The sequence below is a fragment of the Triticum dicoccoides genome, chromosome 5B (genome assembly GCF_002162155.2).
Source record: "Triticum dicoccoides isolate Atlit2015 ecotype Zavitan chromosome 5B, WEW_v2.0, whole genome shotgun sequence".
In the NCBI taxonomy this organism is placed as follows: Eukaryota; Viridiplantae; Streptophyta; class Magnoliopsida; order Poales; family Poaceae; genus Triticum; species Triticum dicoccoides.
Genome location: NC_041389.1, coordinates 693607881 through 693630429, shown reverse-complemented (window position 1 = coordinate 693630429; position 22549 = coordinate 693607881).

Here is a 22549-nt window from a genome sequence, read left to right as displayed (position 1 = left end):
GGCGATGGGGCGGGGCGCGGCGACGGGGACGACGACGGGGACGGGGACGGCCGGGGACGACGGGGACGGGGACGGCCGGGGCGGCGACGGGGACGGGGGCTGCAACGAGGGGTGGGGACGTCCGGTGCGGTGACAGCGATGGGGACGGCGACAGGGGCGGCGGCAACGGGGCAGAGGAGAAAGAAGCAGAGGGAGAGATGAGAAATGAATTTTTTTGAAGCAGTTTCTTATATACAACACCCCTTTAGTACCGGTTGGAGCCACCAACCAGTACTAAAGGTCTGTTTTGGCCAGTCCAAGCGGCGGGAAGCGTCCCCCCTTTAGTACCGGGTGGTGGCTCCAACCGGTACTAAAGACCCCCCCCCTTTAGTACCGGTTGGTGCCACGACCCGGTACTAAAGGTGTGTGCTGGCGCAGGTTCGTGCGGCAAGTTTAGTCCCACCTCGCTAGCCGAGGGGCGTCCGCACTGGTTTATAAGCCCCAGTGTGGTAGCTCTCTCGAGCTCCTCTCCAAAGCAGGCCTACTAGGCCTACCTGTTCTGTGCTTCCCTGTGGGCCTACTGGGCCATTGCGGGCCTGCATCCTGGCCCAACAAAACATTGTGTTTCTAGTCGTATGCAGGCCGCTCAGGCCCATTAGGCGGGTTTTTTAATTTTCTTAAATTTTTTTGCTTTAATTTTTTTTGCTTTATTTATTTTTGTTTTATTTATTTTTGAGTTGTTTTTTGCTGTATATAGAGTTTCTTTGTGAATATTTTTGCTTTAGGTTAGTGCCGGTAGTTTTCAAATTTGAATAGTTTAAATTTTGAATTATTTGAAATTTGTGTGAATCACTAGTTTGTGAATAACTTAACTTTGAAAATAGATTTTTTAGTGATTCTTTTTTCTTATGTTTAATATTATTAGTGTGTTTTATCATTATAGAGTTTCTTATGTTTAACTTAACTTTAAAATTTGTTTGCACATAAAATTTCTTCGCGTCTCGAATGCCAAAACACATAACTACCCTAACTATTACAGAGATTCCCTCCTGGGTGTGAAACACAGAAGAAAGTGATGATAGTGAAGCTGATCACATCCCAGATCTTTGGGTGTGAAACTTTTTCTTCGCGTGTGTCCCTTTGCACCGTAGCCATGGAAAATCTTCATCATTTAACTGGATGCTCGGGTCAATATTCACTGTGAATGGAGCAATTTCATCAAACTTTTCATAATCTTCTGACATGTCTGTCTTGTCATCCACTCCCATGATGTTTCTTTTCCCTGAAAGAACTATGTGGCGCTTTGGCTCGTCGTATGATCCATTCGCTTCCTTATCTTTTCATTTTCTCGGCCTGGTAGACATGTCTTTCACATAAAAAACCTGCGCCACATCATTGGCTAGGACGAATGGTTCGTCTGCATACGCAAGATTGTTGAGATCCACTGTTGTCATTCCGTACTGCGGGTCTTCCGTTACCCCACGCGTGTCATATTGACCCATTTGCACCGAAACAAAGGGACCTTCAAACCACCTCCATAGTTAAGTTCCCATATGTTCTCTATGTAACCATAATATGTTTCCTTTCCCGTGTTGGTTGTTGCATCAAAGCGGACACCACTGTTTTGGTTGGTGCTCTTCTTATCTTGGGCGATCGTGTAAAATGTATTCCCATTTATCTGGTACCCTGTGAAAGTCATTATATTCGAAGATGGTAACTGGGACAGTGAGTACAGGTCATCTTCAATATCGCCATCATGCATGGCAAGTTTCTGCAACCAACCGGCAAAAGTCCTCGTTTGTTCATGTGTAATCCAGTCGTCAGACTTTTCCGGGTGTTTGGAGTGTAGAAAATTCTTGTGTTCCTCCATATACGGAGCCACCAAGGCGGAATTCTGTAGAACTATGTAGTGTGCTTCAGTGAGAGAATGCCTGTCCATACATATTATTTGATGCCCTCCTAGCATGCCTTTTCCATCCAGTCTGCCCTTATGCCGCAATTCAGGAACACCAATCGGCTTAAGGTCAGGAATAAAGTCAATACAAAACTCAATGACCTCCTCATTTTCATGGCCCTTCGCGATGCTTCCTTCTGGCCTAGCACGGTTATGAACATATTTCTTCAAGACTCCCATGAACCTCTCAAAGGGGAACATATTGTGTAGAAATACAGGACCCAAAATGTTAAGCTCTTTGCAAAGGTGAACTAGGACGTGCGTCATGATGTTGAAGAAGGATGGTGGGAACACCAACTCGAAACTGACAAGACATTGCACCAAATCATTTTGTAACCTTGGTATGATTTCTGGATCGATTACCTTCTGAGAGATTGCATTGAGGAATGCACATAGCTTCACAATGGCTAATCGGACGTTTTCCGGTAGAAGCCCCCTCAATGCAACCGGAAGCAGTTGCGTCATAATCACGTGGCAGTCATGAGACTTTAGGTTCTGGAAATTTTTCTCTGCCATATTTATTATTCCCTTTATATTCGACGAGAAGCCAGACGGTACCTTCATGCTGAGCAGGCATTCAAAGAAGATTTCCTTCTCTTCTTTGGTAAGAGCGTAGATGGCCTGACCCTGATGTATGCCGTCTTTTCCGTGCATACGTTGTTGGTCCTCCCGTGCCTCTGGTGTATCTTTTGTCTTCCCATACACTCCCAAGAAGCCAAGCAGGGTCACGCAAAGATTCTTCGTCACATGCATCATGTCGATTGCAGAGCGGACCTCTAGGTCTTTCCAATATGGCAGGTCCCAAAATATAGATTTCTTCTTCCACATGGGTGCACGTCCGTCAGCGTCCTTCGGAACAAGTTGTCCGCCAGGACCCTTTCCAAAGATTACCTTCAAATCCTTAACCATATCATGTACATCAGCACCAGTACAGTGGCGAGGCTTCGTCCGGTGATCCGCCTCACCTTTGAAATGCTTGCCTTTCTTTCTTACGGGATGCCTGCTCGGAAGAAATCGGCGATGTCCTAGGTACACATTCTTCCTACAACTCTCCAAATATATACTGTCGGTATCATCCAAATGGTGCATGCATCCGCGGTATCCCGTGTTTGTCTGTCCTGAAAGGTTACTGAGAGCAGGCCAATCATTGATGGTCACAAACAGCGATGCCTTTAGGTCAAATTCTTCCTGTCCGTGCTCATCCCACGCACGTACACCTGTTCCATTCCACAGCTGTAATAGTTCTTCAACTAATGGCCTTAGGTACACATCAATGTCGTTGTCGGGTTGCTTAGGGTCTTGGATGAGCACTGGCATCATAATGAACTTCCACTTCATGCACAACCAAGGAGGAAGGTTATACAAACATAGAATCATAGGCCACGTGCTATGGTTGGTGCTCTGCTCCCCAAAAGGATTAATGCCATTTGCGCTTAGATCAAACCATACGTTCCTTGGGTCACCTGCAAACTCCTCCCTGTACTTTCTCTCAATTTTTCTCCACTGTGAACCGTCAGCGGGTACTCTCAACTTTCTGTCTTTCTTACGGTCTTATCTGTGCCACCGCATCGCCTTCGCATGCTCTTTGTTTTGGAACATACATTTCAACCGTGGTATTATAGGAGCATACCACATCACCTTGGCAGGAATCTTCTTCCTGGGGCACTCGCCCTCGACATCACCAGGGTCATCGCGACTGATCTTATAACGCAATGCACCGCATATCGGGCAAGCGTTCAAATCCTCATACTCACCGCGGTAGAGGATGCAGTCATTAGGGCATGCATGTATCTTCTACACCTCTAACCCTAGAGGGCAGACAACCTTCTTTGCTTCATACGTACTCTCGGGCAATTTGTTGTCCTTTGGAAGCATATTCTTTATCATTACCAGCAACTTTCCAAATCCCTTGTCAGATACACCATTCTCTGCCTTCCATTGCAGCAATTCCAGCGTGGTGCCCAACTTTTTTTTGTCAGCTTCGCAATTCGGGTACAACAATTTCTTGTGATCCTCTAACATGCGCTGCAACTTCTTCCTCTCCAAATAAGTTGTGCAGTTTCTCTTTGCATCGGCAATGGCCCGACCTAGATCATCAGCGGGCTCATCTGATGCCTCTTCTTCAGCTTCTTCCCGCATTGTCGGTTCAGCTTCTTCCCCCATTGTTGTATCATCGTATTCAGGGAAACCATGGCCAGGATAGATGACGTCGTCCTCTTCTTCTTCATTGTCTTCCATCATAACCCCTCTTTCCCCGTGCTTGGTCCAAGCATTATAGTGGGGCATGAAACCGTACTCAAATAGGTGGACATGAATGGTTCTTGACGTAGAGTAATTGTGACCATTCTTACAGCCAGCACATGGAGAAGGCATAAAACCATCCGCCCGCTTGTTTGCCTCACCGGCAAGCAGAAAAGTATGCATGCCATTAATGAACTCGGGAGATCATCGGTCAACATACATCCATTATCGGCTCATCTTCATTACACAACACCGAATAGACCAAATTAATACAAGTTCAAACATAAAGTTCATATACAACACTTAATTAAATGCAACATACAAATAACTCTCTAGCTAAAGAATTTAAATGCAACAACAAATGCGATCAAGATCACAACTAAGGTAACAATTGATCCAACAGCATAATTATACCAAGCCACACTATCAATGGCATATTTTCTAATCTTCCTAATCTTCAACCGCATTTTCTCCATTTTGATCTTGTGATCATCGATGACATCATCAACATGCAACTCCAATTCCATCTTCTCCCCCTCAATTCTTTTCAATTTTTCTTTCAAATACTCGTTTTCTCTTTCAACTAAATTTAACCTCTCGACAATAGGGTCGGTTGCAATTTCCGGTTCACATACCTCCTAGATAAAAATATCTATGTCAACTTGATGGGAATAATTTGTCATAAACACGAAATGCAACAACTATTTTTAAAAGAGAATATACCACATCCGAATCATAACAAGGATGAGGGCCGACGGGGACAGATATCAAAACCATGGCACTATGTATAACAAACAACGTACGGGTAAGATAATTATATGAGTAACTATATATCCAAATCACACAAACATCAATTTGGTAATGTAAAACATTCATGAACAAGAGCCTCACCACAAGGTGGTGCCGGTGACGGGACGGTGCAGGCGATCGACGGTGGTTACGACGGAGATTTATAAGGCACTAAGTAAACCACACCTACATATGCAAACTAAGTGTTATTTTTGACCTCAAATTGCATATAAATCAAATACTAGCACATATAATTCCTCCCAAATTACTAAACTCACAAATTAATCACTATACAAAGCATTGCAAGAGCTAATCTAGCAATGAGAGATGAAAGGACAAAGTTGCTAACCTTTGTGATCATTTGAATGGATGGGGGCCTTCAAATCTTGACAAATTTTGGGCAAAATTTGTGATGAGTTCGAGGAAGAGAGGGGAGGAACAGAGGAAGTGAGGGGAAAGAGGAAGAACAGAGCGAGCTCGGGTGGACGAAGGGTTTATGTACGACAACCTTTAGTACCGGTTCGTGCCACGAACCGGTACTAAAGGTGCTGGAGGGGGCCCAGACTGACAACATCCTGCCACCACTCTCTTTAGTACCGGTTCGTGGCATGAACCGGTACTAATGAGAACGGTCGGCTAGTCATTGGAACCGGCACTAATGGACACATTAGTGCCAGCTCAAAATCAAACCGACACTAATGTGTCTCAGATTTGACCCTTTTTCTACTAGTGATGATTTCCAACAAGTTGGTTGCTCGCTCCATTGTTTCGGAGAACGGAGTCTTGGTCATCTTGCCCATGAGGCATGGTTCGCATGTGTCAAATGATTCATAATAAAGAGACTCCAAAAGTCCATCTGGATGGAGCTTCTTCATGCGTTTGACACCAATGTGACCAAGGCGGCAGTGCCACAAGTATGTGGGACTATCATTATTAACCATACATCTTTTGGTACTCACACTATGAATATGTGTAACATCACATTCGAGATTCAATAAGAATAAACCATTGACCAGTGGGGCATGACCATAAAACATATCTCTCAAATAAATAGAACAACCATTATTCTCAGATTTAAATGAGTAGCCATCTCGCATTAAACGAGATCCACATACAATGTTCATGCTCAAAGCTGGCACTAAATAACAATTATTGAGGTCTAAAACTAATCCCGTAGGTAAATGTAGAGGTAGCGTTCCGACGACGATCACATCGACCTTGGAACCATTCCCGACGCGCATCGTCACCTTGTCCTTCGCCAGTCTCCACTTATTCCACAGCTCCTATTTTGATTTACAAATATGAGTAACCGCACTGGTATCAAATACCCAGGAGCTACTACAAGTACTGGTAAGGTACACATCAATAACATGTATATCACATATACCCTTGGTGTTGCCGGCCTTCTTGTCCGCTAAGTACTTGGGCAGTTCCGCTTCCAGTGACCATTTCCCTTGCAATAAAAGCACTTAGTCCCAGGCTTGGGTCCATTGTTTGGCTTCTTCCCGGCAACTAATTTACCGGACGCGACAACTCCCTTGCCGTCCTTCTTGAAGTTCTTTTTACCCCCTTGCCTTTCTTGAAACTAGTGGTGTTATTCACCATCAACACTTGATGTTCCTTTTTGATTTCCACCTCCGTTGATTTTAGCATTGAATATAACTCAGGAGTGGACTTCTCCATCCCCTGCATATTGTAGTTCATCACAAAGCTCTTGTAGCTAGGTGGGAGCGGCTGGAGGATCCTATCAATGACCAAGTCATCTAGGAGATTTACTCCCAACTGAGACAAACGGTTGTGTAACCCGGACATAGTGAGTATATGCTCACTGAAAGAATTGTTTTCCTCCATCTTACAACTGTAGAACATGTCGGAGACTTCATATCTCTCGACCCGGGCATGAGCTTGGAAAACCATTTTCAGCTCTTGGAACATCTCATATGCTCAGTGCTGCTCAAAACGCTTTTGGAGCCCCGGTTCTAAGCTGTAAAGCATGCCACACTGAACCAAGGAGTAATCATCACTACGCGACTACCAGGCATTCATAACGTCTTGAGTTGCTGGGAAAATGGGTGCTTCACCTAGCGGTGCTTCTAGGACATATGCTTTCTTGGCAGCTATGAGGATGATCCTCAAGTTCAGGACCCAGTCCGTATAGTTGCTACCATCGTCTTTCATCTTGGTTTTCTCTAGGAATGCGTTGAAGTTGAGGGCAACATTAGTGTGGGCCATTTGATCTACAAGACATATAGCAAAGATTTTAGACTATATGTTCATGATAATTAAGTTCATCTAATCAAATTATCTAATGAACTCCCACTCAGATAGACATCCCTCTAGTCATCTAAGTGATACATGATCTGAGTCAACTAGACCGTGTCCGATCATCACGTGAGACGGACTAGTCATCATCGGTGAACATCTTCATGTTGATCGTATCTACTATACGACTCATGTTCGACCTTTCGGTCTCTTGTGTTCCAAGGCCATGTCTGTACATGCTAGGCTCGTCAAGTCAACCTAAGTGTTTTGCATGTGTAAATCTGGCTTACACCCGTTGTATGCGAATGTTAGAATCTATCACACCCGATCATCAAGTGGTGCTTCGAAACAACAAACTTTCGCAACAGTGCACAGTTAGGGGGAACACTTTCTTGAAATTTTAATGAGAGATCATCTTTTTTATGCTGCCGTCATTCTAAGCAAATAAGATGTAAACATGACAAACATCACATGCAAATCATAAAGTGACATGATATGGCCAATATCATTTTGCGCCTTTAATCATCATCTTCGAGGCGCGTCATGATCACCTTCGTCACCGGCATGACACCATGATCTCCATCATCTCCATCATCGTGTCTTCATGAAGTTGTCTCGCCAACTATTAATTCTACTACTATGTCTAATGGTTAGCAATAAAGTAAAGTAATTACATGGCGTTATCATTGACATGCAGGTCATACAATAAATTAAGACAACTCCTATGGCTCCTGCCGGTTGTCATACTCATCGACATGCAAGTCGTGATTCCTATTACAAGAACATGATCAATCTCATACATCACATCTCATTCATCACATTCTTTTGGCCATATCACATCACATAGCATACCCTACAAAAACAAGTTAGACGTCCTCTAATTGTTGTTGCATGTTTTACGTGGATGCTATGGGTTTCTAGCAAGAACATTTCTTACCTACGCAAAAGCCACAATGGTGATATGCCAATTGATATTTACCCTTCATAAGGACCCTTTTCATCGAATTCGATCTGACTAAAGTGGGAGAGACTGGCACCTGCTAGCCACCTTTATGCAACAAGTGCATGTCAGTCGGTGGAACCTGTCTCACGTAAGCGTACGTGTAAGGTCGGTTCGGGGCGCTTCATCCCACAATATCGCCGAAACAAGATAGGACTAGTAACCGTAAGCAAATTGAACAAACCAACGCCCATAACTACTTGTGTTCTACACGTGCATAGAATATATGCAATAGACCTAGCTCATGATGCCACTGTTGGGGAACGTAGCAATAATTCAAAATTTTCTATGCAACACCAATATCAATCTATGGAGATTCTAGCAACAAGAGAGGGAGAGGATGAGCATCTTCATACCTTTGAAGATCGCTAAGCGAAAGCGTCACTAGAACGCGGATGAGGGAGTCGTACTCGCGGCGATTCAAATCAAGGAAGATCCGATCTAACGCCGAACGGACGACGCCTCCGTGTTCAACACACGTACAGCCCGGGGACATCTCCTCCTTCTTGATCCAGCAAGGGGAGAGGAGAAGTTGAGGGAGAGCTCCGGCAGCACGACAGCGTGGTGGAGGAGCTTGCAGTTCTCTGGCAGGGCTTCGCCAAGCACTACGGAGGAGGTGGTGGAGTTGGAGAGGGGGAGGGCTGCACCAGGGGAAGGGTATGGCAGCCCTCCCACCCCCCCCCCCATATTTATAGGGGGGATAGAGGGGGCCGGCCCCCTTAGATCTCATCTAAGGGGGCGGCCAAGGGGGGGAGCTTGCCCCCCAAGTTCGTGGGAGGCGCCCCCACCCTCTAGGATTTTCAACCCTAGGCGCCTTGAGCCCTTGGGAAGGGGGTGCACCAGCCCATTGAGTCTCCCGTGGCAGGTGGACCCACCTGGTGGACCCCCGGACACCTTTCGGTGGTCCCGGTACAATATCGGTAACCCCCGAAATTATTCCGGTGACTGAAACTGGACTTCCCATATATAAATCTTTACCTCTGGACCATTCCAAAACTCCTCGTGACATCCGGGATCTCATCCGGGACTCCGAACAACATTCGGTAAACACAACTAATCCCCATAACAACTCTAGTGTCATCGAACCTTAAGTGTGTAGACCCTATGGGTTCGGGAATCATTGATACATGACCGAGACAGCTCTCCGGCCAATAACCAGCAGCGGGATCTGGATACCCATGTTGGATCCCACATGTTCCATGATGATCTCATTGAATGAACCACTATGTCGGGGATTCAATCAATCCCGTATAAAATTCCCTTTGTCAATCGATACGTTACTTGCCCGAGATTCGATCGTGGGTATCCCAATACCTCGTTAAATCTCGTTACCGGCAAGTCACTTTACTCATTCTGTGATGCATGATCTTGTGACTAACTACTTAGTCACATTGAGCTCATTATGCTGATGCATTACTGAGTGGGCCCAGAGATACCTCTCCGTCAAACGGAGGGACAAATCCCAGTCTCGATTCGTGCCAACCCAACAGACACTTTTGGAGATACCTGTAGTGTACCTTTATACCACCCAGTTACGTTGTGACGTTTGGTACACCCAAAGCATTCCTACGGTATCCGGGAGTTGCACAATCTCATGATCTAAGGAAATGATACTTGACATTAGAAAAGTTATTGGCAAACGAACTACACGATCTTGTGCTATGCTTAGGATTGGGTCTTGTCCATCACATCATTCTCCTAATGATGTGATCCTATTATCAATGACATCCAATGTCCATAGTCAGGAAACCATGACCATCTATTGATCAACGAGCTAGTCATTTAGAGGCTCACTAGGGACATGTTGTGGTCTATGTATTCACACGTGTATTACGGTTTCCGGTCAATACAATTATAGCATGAAAAATAGACAATTATCATGAACAAGGAAATATAATAATAACCATTTTATTATTGCCTCTAGGGCATATTTGCAACAAAAAGTACCACCCACGGCAAAATCTAAAAGATTACTAGAGACAATTCAATCCCGCATAATCTTTTTGTATAATCATCCACAAATTTAAACCATGAGTAGGGCAATTTCTTATCACTAGTTTCATTCTTTCCCAAGATTGTGCAACATGTTCATGCTCAAGTTTCCTAAAATTCATAATTTGATTTTATGCGTAGGCATGCAAGCAACACAAACACGCACGTAGGCATGCAAGCATGCATGCACGTACATGTGTCTGCATGCGAACAGGTGCTCTGGTCAATCCCTTTCTTGCCTACGCGAGTACACTAATTGATTTTGTTTTCTGAAACACTAATTGATTTTCATTGTATAAGAGCATCTGCCCAAAAGCTAGCCAATTATTTAATCTGGGTTGATCAGAGAAAAGAAAATATGCTAGAAAATAACACATAGAAGCAAAATATAAAGATGTTGATTACAAAGAGGAATTACATAAGCATGTGTAATCATGATGAGAGTTTGGAATGCCATGAGGAGGTGGCCTGTTTTTGTTCTGGTTCATCCGGTATGTCCAGAGCATTAGGTCTTCAATGATTTGTTTGAGGGGGAAGACAATGGTGATTTTGTTGACTGAAGGTCATCGCATTTCTGCAGTCGCATATCTTCCATAGGATGATAAGAAGCATGGAGTGCTAGATCGTCATGTGGAGAGGCAGGCAGCAGGCTGAGAGTTCGTCTATGTTGTAAGGAGGTCGGAAGCCTATACTTTGCCATACTCGTTGCGCGAGCGGGCACTCGATGAATATGTGTGTGGTGCTTTCTCCATTGAACCCACATCTAGGACAGATTGAATTTGAGACGATATGCTTGCGGACAAGGTTGTTCTTGGAGTTTAGTCTACCACGGAATAGCAACCTGGCAAATATCTTCACTCTGCTGGGGATGCATGATGACCATATGGGCACAAAATATAAGGATATTGATTTGATAGATATTTATTATAGGCGAGTGTTGGGGATATAACTATTTGTGTAATTAAGCCGCCCAGGAGGGGCCGGGTTACGCAAAGAAGACTTACCAAAGAGAAGCCCAAGACCAAAGGTGAAGATGGCGGTTCATAGAGGGCTTAAGGCCCGCAGGAGACTTAAGGCCCGGTGTAATAAACCGCCATAATAATATTACTTGTATCATAAGGTAGACTTAACTAGTCACCAAGATGGACATTTTTTATAAGCCGACCGGGACTCTGTAAGCCGCAGGGCGTCCACCCGTGTATATAAGGGGACGACCCACTGGCGGCTGAGGGCAGGAAACAACTCATCGAGAACCGGGCATAGCGTATCTCGCTCCCTGGTCATCGAAACATCAATACCAACCCAACTAGACGTAGGCCTTACCTTCACCGTAAGCGGCCGAACTAGTATAAACCCTCTCGTGTCCTTTGTCCCGATTAACCCCTTCAAGCTTCCTAGTTGCGATGGCTCCACAACTAAGTCCTTTCACGAGGACATCTGACGTGACAATTCCATGATAGTTGGCGCCCACCGTGGGGCCAGCGCACGGTGGATTTGAGTTTTTGAAGGGCAACTTCGAAGGGCTCAAGGGATACATAGTAGGCCGGATGACCAAGAGTCGTCGCGGCAAGATCTACATCGGCGACGAAGGCTGGCCCCGACGCCGGCTCAATTGAGTACGGGTACCGAGTCCCCTTCGGAGGGATCCACGTCTTCATCGGCCGGATTGGTGAGCCGGGGCTGAGCCGGACAACGGCACCGACCTCGTCGAGATGGCTAAGCGTGCGAAACCCGTCCGAGCTCAACCCGGCTTGAAGCGTGTCTTTGTGGGTTGCGTCCACGGAGAAGAACTTTCTGAAGGACCTGAAGATGGTGGTGAGACGGTCGTCCACTCTGACGGTGATTCGTCCGCCGGTTCAACAGATTATCTGTATCAAGTTCAAGATGGTGTGCTCGGGGGCTGTTCCGATGGCTTCAGTATTCTGGACCCCTGTGAGTTGCCGAATTGGGCAGGAGTCTTCATGGCTGGGACTCAACCCGGTCAAAACTCTATAGCCGCTACTGCAATTACGTTCGGGTTAGGAGCGGCCGGGGCAGGAGGCCCTGTGCGCCCGCCGGCTCAAGTACTGATAGACCTCATGGACAAGCTTATGCCCCTGTTAACCTCGACGGTTATCCCTGCGAACAAAGATGAGCATGACGCGGAGGTGGCACGAGTACGTGAGGAGATAGCTCAAGCCAAGGAGGCCTTGGCAGCTGAGGATACTAGACTAGCTACGGAGCGGGCGGCTCTCGATGCCCGGGCACAGCGGTTGCAGTCAGAGGCTTACCAGCTCATGATGAGCTTAAACGCATCCAATGAGGTAATGAGGAGGAGACACCAGAAGACCCAATCCCGGTTTCCTCCGAATTACGACCCTCGGGTTCTTTTCGCTACACCCGGAGCCGGCCCAAGTAACCCGCCAGATGCCAATCAGTTTATGACATCCGGAGTAGGAGGACCGGCTCAGCGTCGAGAGATGCCACCTCCCCATGTGAGCATGGCACCACCGCGTTATGTGCCGATACCGGAGGGTCACTTTTCCAACCCCATGGAGAATTTAATCGCGGCATCAGCGCGTCTGGCGGCTCTTCCAGTGGATGGGGATGATCCAACAGCGGTAGAGACCCGGAGGATCAGGGAACTTGTTCAGACGGCCCTAGCTCAGCAAGAGACCTATTCTTATAGTCGGGATTGGATTCATTCAACTCCTCCGCCTTGGTTAGCACCGCCTCATCAGAACCGGATCCCGAGTTACAGCAGGCACATGGAATCTGAAGCCTTGTCAAGCAACACCCAACGCCGTGACCAACATGGTGGCTATAACCCGGTGCAAGACCGAATACGTCAGGAGAACGAGCGGGCGACTCAGCTGGCGGCTCAACAGGCAGCACATCAGGATATTCCAGAGTATCCAACGACTTCTACTGAGATGGGAGTAGCCACCAGAACCGGTGGTGTTCCTTGTTTGATACCGGCTTTGCGCAACGTGCGCCTGCCCAACGACTTCAAGGGACCTCGAAAAGTGCCGAATTACACGGCCGACTTACAGCCTGGAGCATGGATTGAGAGTTATGAGATGGCCATGGAGCTGTTGGAAGTCAGTGACGCAGCAATGGCTAAATACTTCACCATGATGTTAGATGGAACGGCCCGCTCTTGGTTAAAGAGTTTACCACCCAATTCCATTGGTTCGTGGGAGGAGTTCAAAGCCCGTTTCATCCAGAACTTGAAGGACACCTGTAAGCAATCTATGTCAATCGTGGACTTGACGAATTGTAAGCAGAGGGAGGGCGAATCCACCACTCATTGGGTACGCTGGGTCAAGGAGATAATTCATTCATCTGATAAGATGGATGCCGGCTCTGCAGTCCTCATGTTGGAGAAAAATTGCAGCTTTGAGCCGCTGAGGCAGAAACTAGGGCGCCTTAAGCGTGACTACAGGGATATGGGCACGCTAATGGTGGCTTTAGTCAAATATGCCAATTCTGATAGTACCAAGGATCCCGCGTCTGATGATGAGAAGACAGGGAAGGGAAAAAGGAACGGCAATGGAAAGGGTCAACAGCACAACCCGGTGAATCAAAGCGGCAATAAACGTAAGGCAGATGGCAACCCGGAGCTTGTAGCCAACGCTAATACACAGGGTAACAATCAGAGATGTAAGGGTAAGTGGCCTCGATCCGGCGGGTCAGGCCCATCTCTTGAGCAGCTACTCAATGAGCCCTGCCCGAAACACGGCACCCGGGAGCACCCCGCTACACACCTGTGGAAAGATTGTGCGATCATGAAGACATTTAAAAATTCCAATACCTTTGATGGTGGTCATGGATCTAGCGGCGGTTCAGGGGCTGGCGGCTTTCTTGGCCCGGGCGGTGGTTCAAATTCCGGTTTTCAGGGACAGTCGGGTGGAAATAATCAGCAGCAATCTGGTCAGGGAGGACAACAGCAGCAGCAGTCGGGTTATCAGAGCCATCCGAAGAAGTTGAGTGGTGGGCAGTACCACATGTTTACCACTAGCTTATGCAAACGTGACCAGAAAGTTCTTAAGAGGGCCGTAAATTCGGTTGAGCCGGCAATTCCTCGTTATTTGAGATGGTCAGAGCAGCCCATCACATGGAGCAGAGAGGATCACCCTCCACGAGTCGATAATCCGGGTCAGTTAGCCTTGGTGGTAGCACCCCAGGTTGGTAGATATAAATTCACTAAGGTACTCATGGACGGAGGTAGCAGCATCAATATCCTCTATTATGATACTTTCCAGTGCATGGGGTTGACTGAGAAGAATCTGAGAACATCCAACACCGTTTTTCATGGGGTAGTTCCAGGCAAGTCGGCGTACCCAGTTGGCAAGATTGAATTGGAGGTGGCCTTTGGAGATGAGTATGATTCCAGGGCTGAGAAATTGACGTTTGAAGTGGTCAAAATCAGGAGTCCATATCACGCTTTGTTTGGGCGGCCGGCTTATGCTAAGTTCATGGCACGGCCATGTTACGTTTACTTACAGCTCAAAATGTCGGGTTACAAGGGCACCGTCACTGTGCATGGGAGTCAAAAGGTGGCCTTGGAATGTGAAGAAGGCGAAGCGGCTTACGCTGAGACTGCCTGTGCCGCGGAGGAGCTCAAATTCTATCAAGACAATGTTGACCCGGCGGATATGACCTCCCTCAAGAAACCAACTACCGAGCATGACCCGGTGTTGAAGTTTAAATCGGCCGCTGAGACAAAGCTTGTCGACTTTACCCCGGGAGACGCCTCTAAGAAGTTCAGTATCAGTGCCAATTTGGATCCTAAATAGGAAAGCGCGCTCATCGAGTTCATCCGTGAGAACCAGGACATCTTTGCATGGAAACCTTCTAACATGCCGGGTGTACCGAGGGAACTCGCTGAGCACACTCTCAATATTGATCCGAAGTATAAGCCGGTCAGGCAGTTTCTCCGATAGTTCAACGAAGAGAGACGAAAAGCTATTGGAGAGGAGGTTGCCCGGCTCTTAGCGGCCGGGTTTATTGTTGAAGTTTTTCATCCGGAGTGGTTGGCTAACCCGGTGTTGGTGCTCAAGAAGAACGGCACTTGGCGGATGTGTGTGGGTTACACGGACTTAAACAAGGCTTGTCCGGCTGATCCCTTTGCTCTCCCCCATATTGATCAAATCATTGATGCTACAGCGGGTTGTGAATGTTTGAGCTTCTTGGATGCTTACTCTGGTTATCATCAGATCAAGATGGCAGTTAAGGACCAGGAGAAGACAACTTTCATCACTCCGTTTGGGGCCTTCTGTTATGTATCTATGCCGTTTGGACTCAAGAGTGCCCAGGCGACTTATCAGCGATGTGTGCAGAACTGTTTGCACGATCAAATTGGGCGTAATGTTCATGCTTATGTGGATGACATCGTGGTGAAATCCAGAGAAAAGGAAACTTTAATATCTGACTTGAGAGAGACCTTTGACAATCTCCGGGTTTACAAGATGATGCTTAACCCGGCCAAGTGTGTTTTTGGTGTACCTGCGGGCAAGCTCTTGGGTTTTCTGGTATCAAACAGAGGAATTGAAGCTAATCCGGAGAAGATCATGGCGATTACCTCTCTGGCTAAGCCGGCGTGTATTAATGATGTTCAGTGCCTGGCGGGACGTGTTGCTGCTTTAAGCTGGTTCATAAGCCGGTTAGGGGAGAAGGCCTTACCGCTATATCAGATGAAGAAGAAAACAGACACTTACGTATGACGAGCAATGCTGCTAACACTGCCTTTGAAGATTTAAAGAGACATTTGTCTGAGCCACCGTTTCTTGCGGCTCCCATTGATAGAGAGCCGCTATTGTTATATGTGGCTGCTAACTCGCGGGCCATCAGTGTTGCCATCGTGGTGGAGCGTAAGGAGGCAGGCAAGGAGCATCCGGTTCAACGGCCGGTTTACTACATCAGCGAGGTTCTCATTGAGTCTAAACAAAGGTATCCACATTGGCAGAAGCTTGTTTATGGTGTGTTCATGGCAAACCGGAAGCTGAAGCAGTATTTCCAAAGTCATCCTATAACGGTGGTAAGTTCAGCTCCTTTGGGAGACATCATTCAGAACAGGGAGGCCACAGGACGAATCGCCAAGTGGGCTATTGAGCTTGGGCCTTATGATTTGAAGTATATGCCCCGTACTGCCATCAAATCTCAGGCCTTGGTGGACTTTATCAATGATTTGACAAAGTTGCAGGCACCTGAGGAGAAGCCGGACAATACGTATTGGACTATTCACTTTGATGGGTCCAGGCAGTTAGAAGGATCAGGGGCTGGAGTTGTTTTAACTTCCCCTCGAGGTGACAAATTTCGTTATGTGCTCCGGCTCATGTTTCCTTGTACTAACAATGCAGCTGAATACGAGGCATTGCTCCATGGTCTCCGGATGGCTAAGGAGATGAATTTAAGCCGGGTAAGGTGCTTGGGTGACTCAGACCTCGTGGCTCAACAGGTCTCAGGCACGTGGGATTCTAAGGATCCCCTTATGGCGGCTTATTGTCGTGAAGTAGATGTTGTAGCTGGGTACTTCAAAGGGTATCAAGTGGAGCACATTGATAGAAGGAAGAATGAGGCGGCTGATGCGTTAAGCCGGTTGGGCTCTCAGCGTAAGCCGGTGCCGCCTAACACCTTTCTTGATGTTCTGCATAATCCTTCTGTCAAGGTACCTACAGAGGAAGAGCTTGCAGTGCCAGACCCGGAGGCACAGTTGGTGGCCGCACTTCACGTCATCCCAGATTGGACATTGCCATACTTGGCTTATATGACCCAGGGAGAGATGCCTGAGGATGAGACCTTGGCAAGACAAATTGTCAGGCGGTCCAAATCCATGAAAATTGTTAATGGCGAGTTACATCACCTCAGTGTCACAGGGGCGTTCCAGCATTGTGTGTCACCTGCAGAGGGTCAAGAGATACTTCGAGAGATCCATGAAGGAGATTGTGGTCACCATGCCAGCTCAAAGTCTCTGGTGGCCAAGGCCTTCCGTCATGGTTTTTATTGGCTGACGGCTCATGCTGATGCGGAGGATCTTGTTAGCAAATGTGACGGATGTCAAAAATTCTCACGACGAGCTCATGTGTCGGCTCAAGAATTGAGGATGATTCCAATTACTTGGCCGTTCGCAGTCTGGGGGCTTGACATGGTGGGACCCTTCAAGAGGTCTAAGGACAAAAAGACACACCTCCTGGTGGCAGTGGATAAATTTACAAAGTGGATTGAGGCACAGCCGGTCAGTCAGTGTGATGCAGCCACGGCGGTTCATTTCATCAAAAAGGTGATTTTTCGTTTTGGTTTTCCACATAGCATCATAACTGATAATGGCACTAATCTCTCCAAGGGTGCAATGGAAGAGTTCTGTCAACAAGAGCATATCCGGCTTGATGTTTCGGCTGTTACTCATCCTCAATCCAATGGTCAAGCAGAAAGAGCTAATCAGGAAATTTTAAGGGGTATCAAACCACGGCTCTTGGTCCCCTTACAGTGGACTCCGGGTTGTTGGGTGGAAGAGTTACCCTTTGTGCTGTGGAGCATCAACACTACGCCTAATAGATCCACGAGTTATACACCTTTTTTCATGGTTTATTGAGCAGAGGCAGTTCTGCCAAGTGATATCCGGCACGACTCGCCCCGGATGGCGGCTTACGTTGAGGCTGATAATGAAAAAGCTCGACAAGAGGCACTTGACTTGTTGGATGAGGAGCGAGACTTGGCAATAGCCCGCTCAGCGATTTACCAGCAAGACCTTCGTCGCTATCACAGCCGCCGGGTCAGAAGCAGAACATTTCAGGAAGGCGACTTAGTGCTCCGGCTCATCCAGGATCAGTCCAATATGCACAAGCTATCCCCTCCTTGGGAAGGACCCTTTGTGGTCAGCAAGAATCTGAACAACGGGTCATACTACCTCATTGATATTCGAGAGCACAAAGACTCACGTAAGTCGGAGGAGGAGACCCGTCGGCCGTGGAATATCGCCCATCTTCGGCTTTACTATACTTGAGCCACCGGCTCCCAGGATGTATATATTTTTGTCGATGTACATATTATATAAAGCAATAAAGCAGGACCTCTGTCCTTTTTTCCCATAAAGAATGTTTTTATGTCTTCTTTATCAGGTGATGGACACTACCAACAAGGAGCGGATCATATCTGAATCCGGCTTTCCCTTTGGACCGGCTTATGATCATATCTGAATCTAGCCATGATCACTTGGGGGCTTCCTATTCAAACATAGGTCGTATCCGAACCAAAGAGAACATAGTTGTCGATACCCGCTTGATCGACATACTGCCAAACCCACTTGGGGGCTTCTTGATCATATTTGAATCATAGCTTAACCCCTTTGGGTCTGACGTGGATCGTATACGAATCAGCATCATTAAAAAAATCTCATGGTCACTTGGGGGCTTCCTGTTCAAACATAGGTCGTATTCGAACCAAAGAGAACATAGCTGTCGATACCCATTTGATCAGCATCGCCAAGCCACTGGGGGCTATATGATCGTATCTGAATCTTAGCTTAACCCCTTTGGAACAGTTTACTGATCATATTCGAATCAGAAGCCTGTAAAATATTTTGACTATCCTGAGACCTTATGAAAACATTATGAGATGTTTTTTGTTTTTCCGGTTTAATATTGGTCACACCAGGTTGTTAAGTACCAGGTGAGCATCAAGTCAGCAGGAAAGATTATCCAAGGATCGCAGGTATGCTATTATGCTTATACTTAGCAGAGTATAGTCATAAAACCAGTCTATTTATGATGTTTTTTGGTTTGTGTTCCGGGTTATCAATACTTTCCGTGACCTCGGACGCGATAAAATGCCAAGGGAATTTTGCTTGTTTTATGTGCAGAATAAGGCAAGCAAAATTAACACGCCAACAAAATCACAGTCGGAAATATATAGCAGTGGCGGCTTACGAAAGTGTTAAAGCGCTAGGAACATGTGCGAAGGCATGACAAACATTGGAAAGTTTTTTCTACCCTATTACAAGACTCGGCCGAGTCTGAATAAATGAAGCATTGTTTTTTGCAAAACACCTGGCGATTCACTTGTTCGGCGGGCTTGAAGTCTCCGGGTTATCCTTCTCCACTTCTCCGTCGGCTGTTTTGTCCTGGAAAGTTGACGAGGCCCAGTCAATGCCGCTCAAAGCTTCAAACTCAGCTTGATCATCTATTAAACCGGCTGGGTCCACTTCAGGGGCAAAAGTATGCTTACGAATTGAGGGGTCAGGCTGATTTGATCATATGGAGTGTTTGGAATTCTCCGGTTTTCACTATCATAAGCCGGCGCGTACTTGCTAAGGTCAGTGTCGTTTCCAATAAGGGTTGCCACGGGACGTATGGCTTTGACGCAGGTGGTGAAATCATGGTCGTCAAATACAGTGTCGTCTTCCTTCAGACTTGGGTATCCAAGGGCAAGGTCGGCCGGGTCTAGTTCTGGGAGCCATGCTTTAGCCCGGCTCAATGCGGCCACGGCCCCGGCTCTTGAGGATGCCCGCCTTAAGTCTTGGATCCGCTGAGGAAGAAAAGCGAGGCTCTTCAATACATCTTGGAGAAGGCGGGGATGTGGAGTTGATCAGGCTACAACGGCCAAGGCATGTTGTGTCCCGGAGTATAGTTGTTCTACTAAGGTGTAAACTGCTTTAAGCTTGATCAGCATGTTTTGCTTCAGGTTGGTACTCCTGGGGCCTGTATGTGCACAAGCATGACAGTTAGCCGGAAGTAATTATTACAATAGTCATTGTAAGGTTACAATGTTCGAGGTTTGGCACAAAAACTTACCGAAGATGGCTGAGACCATTTGAGATATCTGTCGTTTTAAGTCGGACAGCTCGGTTGTTGCCTCTGCGAGAGATGCTTCTACTGTCTCGGCCCGAGTCACCAGGGAAGCCTTCTCATCAGTCCAAGTTTTCTTCTCTGACTCAAAATTCTTCTTCAACTTCTCATTTTCAGAGACGCTGAATTCAAATTTGGAGTTGGCCTTCTGAGTTTCAAGTTCTTGAGTTTTTAGACGACTCTTCAGGACAGTAAGCTCCGATTCAAATTGACTGGTGGTGTCCTGCATTGACACCACGTTATGGTAAGGATCACGGTAAAGCAACATTCAAGTCCCAAGCACTTTACAGGTAAAGATACTTGGCACTTGGGGGCTAATGTGTGTTGAAGAAATTTTAAACTTATCATACCGGGTCACACATATTAAGTCTCAAGCACTTTACAAGTAAAGATACTTGACACTTGGGGACTAATGTATATTGCAAATTTACAACTATCATGTTATAACCGGGTTAATATATTCTCTTTGACCCGGCTCAATTAATAAGTAAAGCAGATTTCTAAGTCTACAACATATTTATTCATAAGCGATAGACTTGGGGGCTGGTACAGTATGTAAGATTCAGGTAAAAAGTATAAGTTATACCTCAGATTTGTGTTGTATTTGTTTTACCATGTCAATTTCCAGGTCACGGCTATTATGCACTTGATTCATATAGCCCGAGACTATATCACCAATGCTTAAGTGAGTGTAATGAGTAATGTCCTACTTGGCTTTTTGGCGTTCGGCAAGTTCTTCCTTGGCGGAACATTTGGCAAGGACGGTAGGCCGCCCTGGTTCAACAAACTGAGACCTCACAATCTCTACTTCTGGTTCATTTGTCTTGACCGGGCTAGGAGTTTCCGGGTCATTTGTGTTGAGAGTATCCTCAGCAGACGGATCAAAGGTTGGCACTGGAATTTCAAAAGCCGGATCAGGCGGCGGCTGATGGGTAGAGCTGTCTGGAGCAGACGCATTAATCACCAATTCAATTACAATTGGGTCTTGGGACGGTTTATTCTTCTTCGCCCTCTTGCTGGGTTTCACTTGCATGCTGTTAACAAAGGCAGAAGGATGAATACGCAAGCATGGGTAAAGTAAAGTTCAAGGTACGTAAAGTTACATTACCCGGGAGCAGTTTTGAAAGCCGACATGTTTGACTGCATGGATTCACCGGAAGAAGGAGAGGTATCCTGATAATTGGAGTCAGACGAATTGAGAGGATGACGAATTAAGCCTGCTAAAGGTAAAACAGAACGTAAATCAGAGATAACCTCAGTCCGACGCTTCCTGGTTACGTCAGGTAAGCCAGAGGAGAGTTCCGCATCCTTATTGTTCTGGGTCTGCCTCCGGTTCTCAAGCTGTTGTTGCTTCAATAGAAGTTGAGGATCTTGATAAGCAAGAGCATGTGAAAATCTTACTTTCCGGGTCACCCTTCGGATCTTTTGCTTTGGCAAAGGCTCTGAGTCGGAGGAGATTATAGTTACCTCTTCATTGGCTGCTTGGCTGTTCCCCGTATCCTCCTGAATGGATAGAATGTCAGACAGGTAATAACAAGGGACTTAAGAAAATTTAAAGCTTACCTCTTCATCATCCTAAGAACTATCGTCCAATTTGAGTAAGTCGGAGGCGATGGGTTTCTTCTTCTTTGAGGTCCCCGCCTTGGCGGCTTTCCTTTCGGCTTTTTTGGTTGTCCTGGCTTGTTTGGCAGCCTCATGGTCATATTTAACCTTCCAGAAGTTATCATCGGCCTGTGGAAAAGGATAAGGAATCATGAGTACCAAAAAAGGTATGATATAGCAAAAAGTATTTATTAGATTGATAACTTACTGCAGAGGCCGGGTTATTCTTGCAAAAGGGAAGTAAGCCGAAGGCGTTACTTGTCACAGTGCCCTCCTTCAGCAGTGACTGGGTCGTAGCATCCACCATGTCATCCGGTAAGTCGTCAGGACTATGGCGTAATGGGTCATCCTTTTCGCCTGTATAAGTACACATTAAGCCGGAATAGCGGCTTAATGGAAGTATTCGCCAAGTGACCCAGACTCGGACCAGGTCGATGTCGTTTGTACCGTTTCCCAAGAGAGCTTTGATCTTCTTGATGGTGGGATTGAGAGGCGGACGTTCAACGGCCGTCAGTTTGTCTGGTAGCGGGTGGTTGGACTCGAGGCGCAGGGCGCGAAAGCCGGGCAGAGGCTTCTCATCAGCTGGAGAAGTGTCCTGACAATAGAACCACGTTTGGTTCCAAGATTTTGGGTGACTTGGCAGTTCAGCATAAGGAAAAAGGCAGTCTCTCCTTCGCTGGATTGAGATGCCGCCAAGCTCAAGACTGGGCCCGTTGGCACGTTCATTTTGCCGGTTCATGTAGAAAAGTTCCCTGAATAATAGCAGACTTGGTTCCTCTCCCAGGTACACCTCACAAAAGACTTGAAAATTGCAAATATTTGACACGGAATTGGGTCCGATGTCTTGAGGTCTAAGGTCAAAGAAATTCAAAACTTCCCTGAAGAATTTTGAGCTGGGAGGGGAAA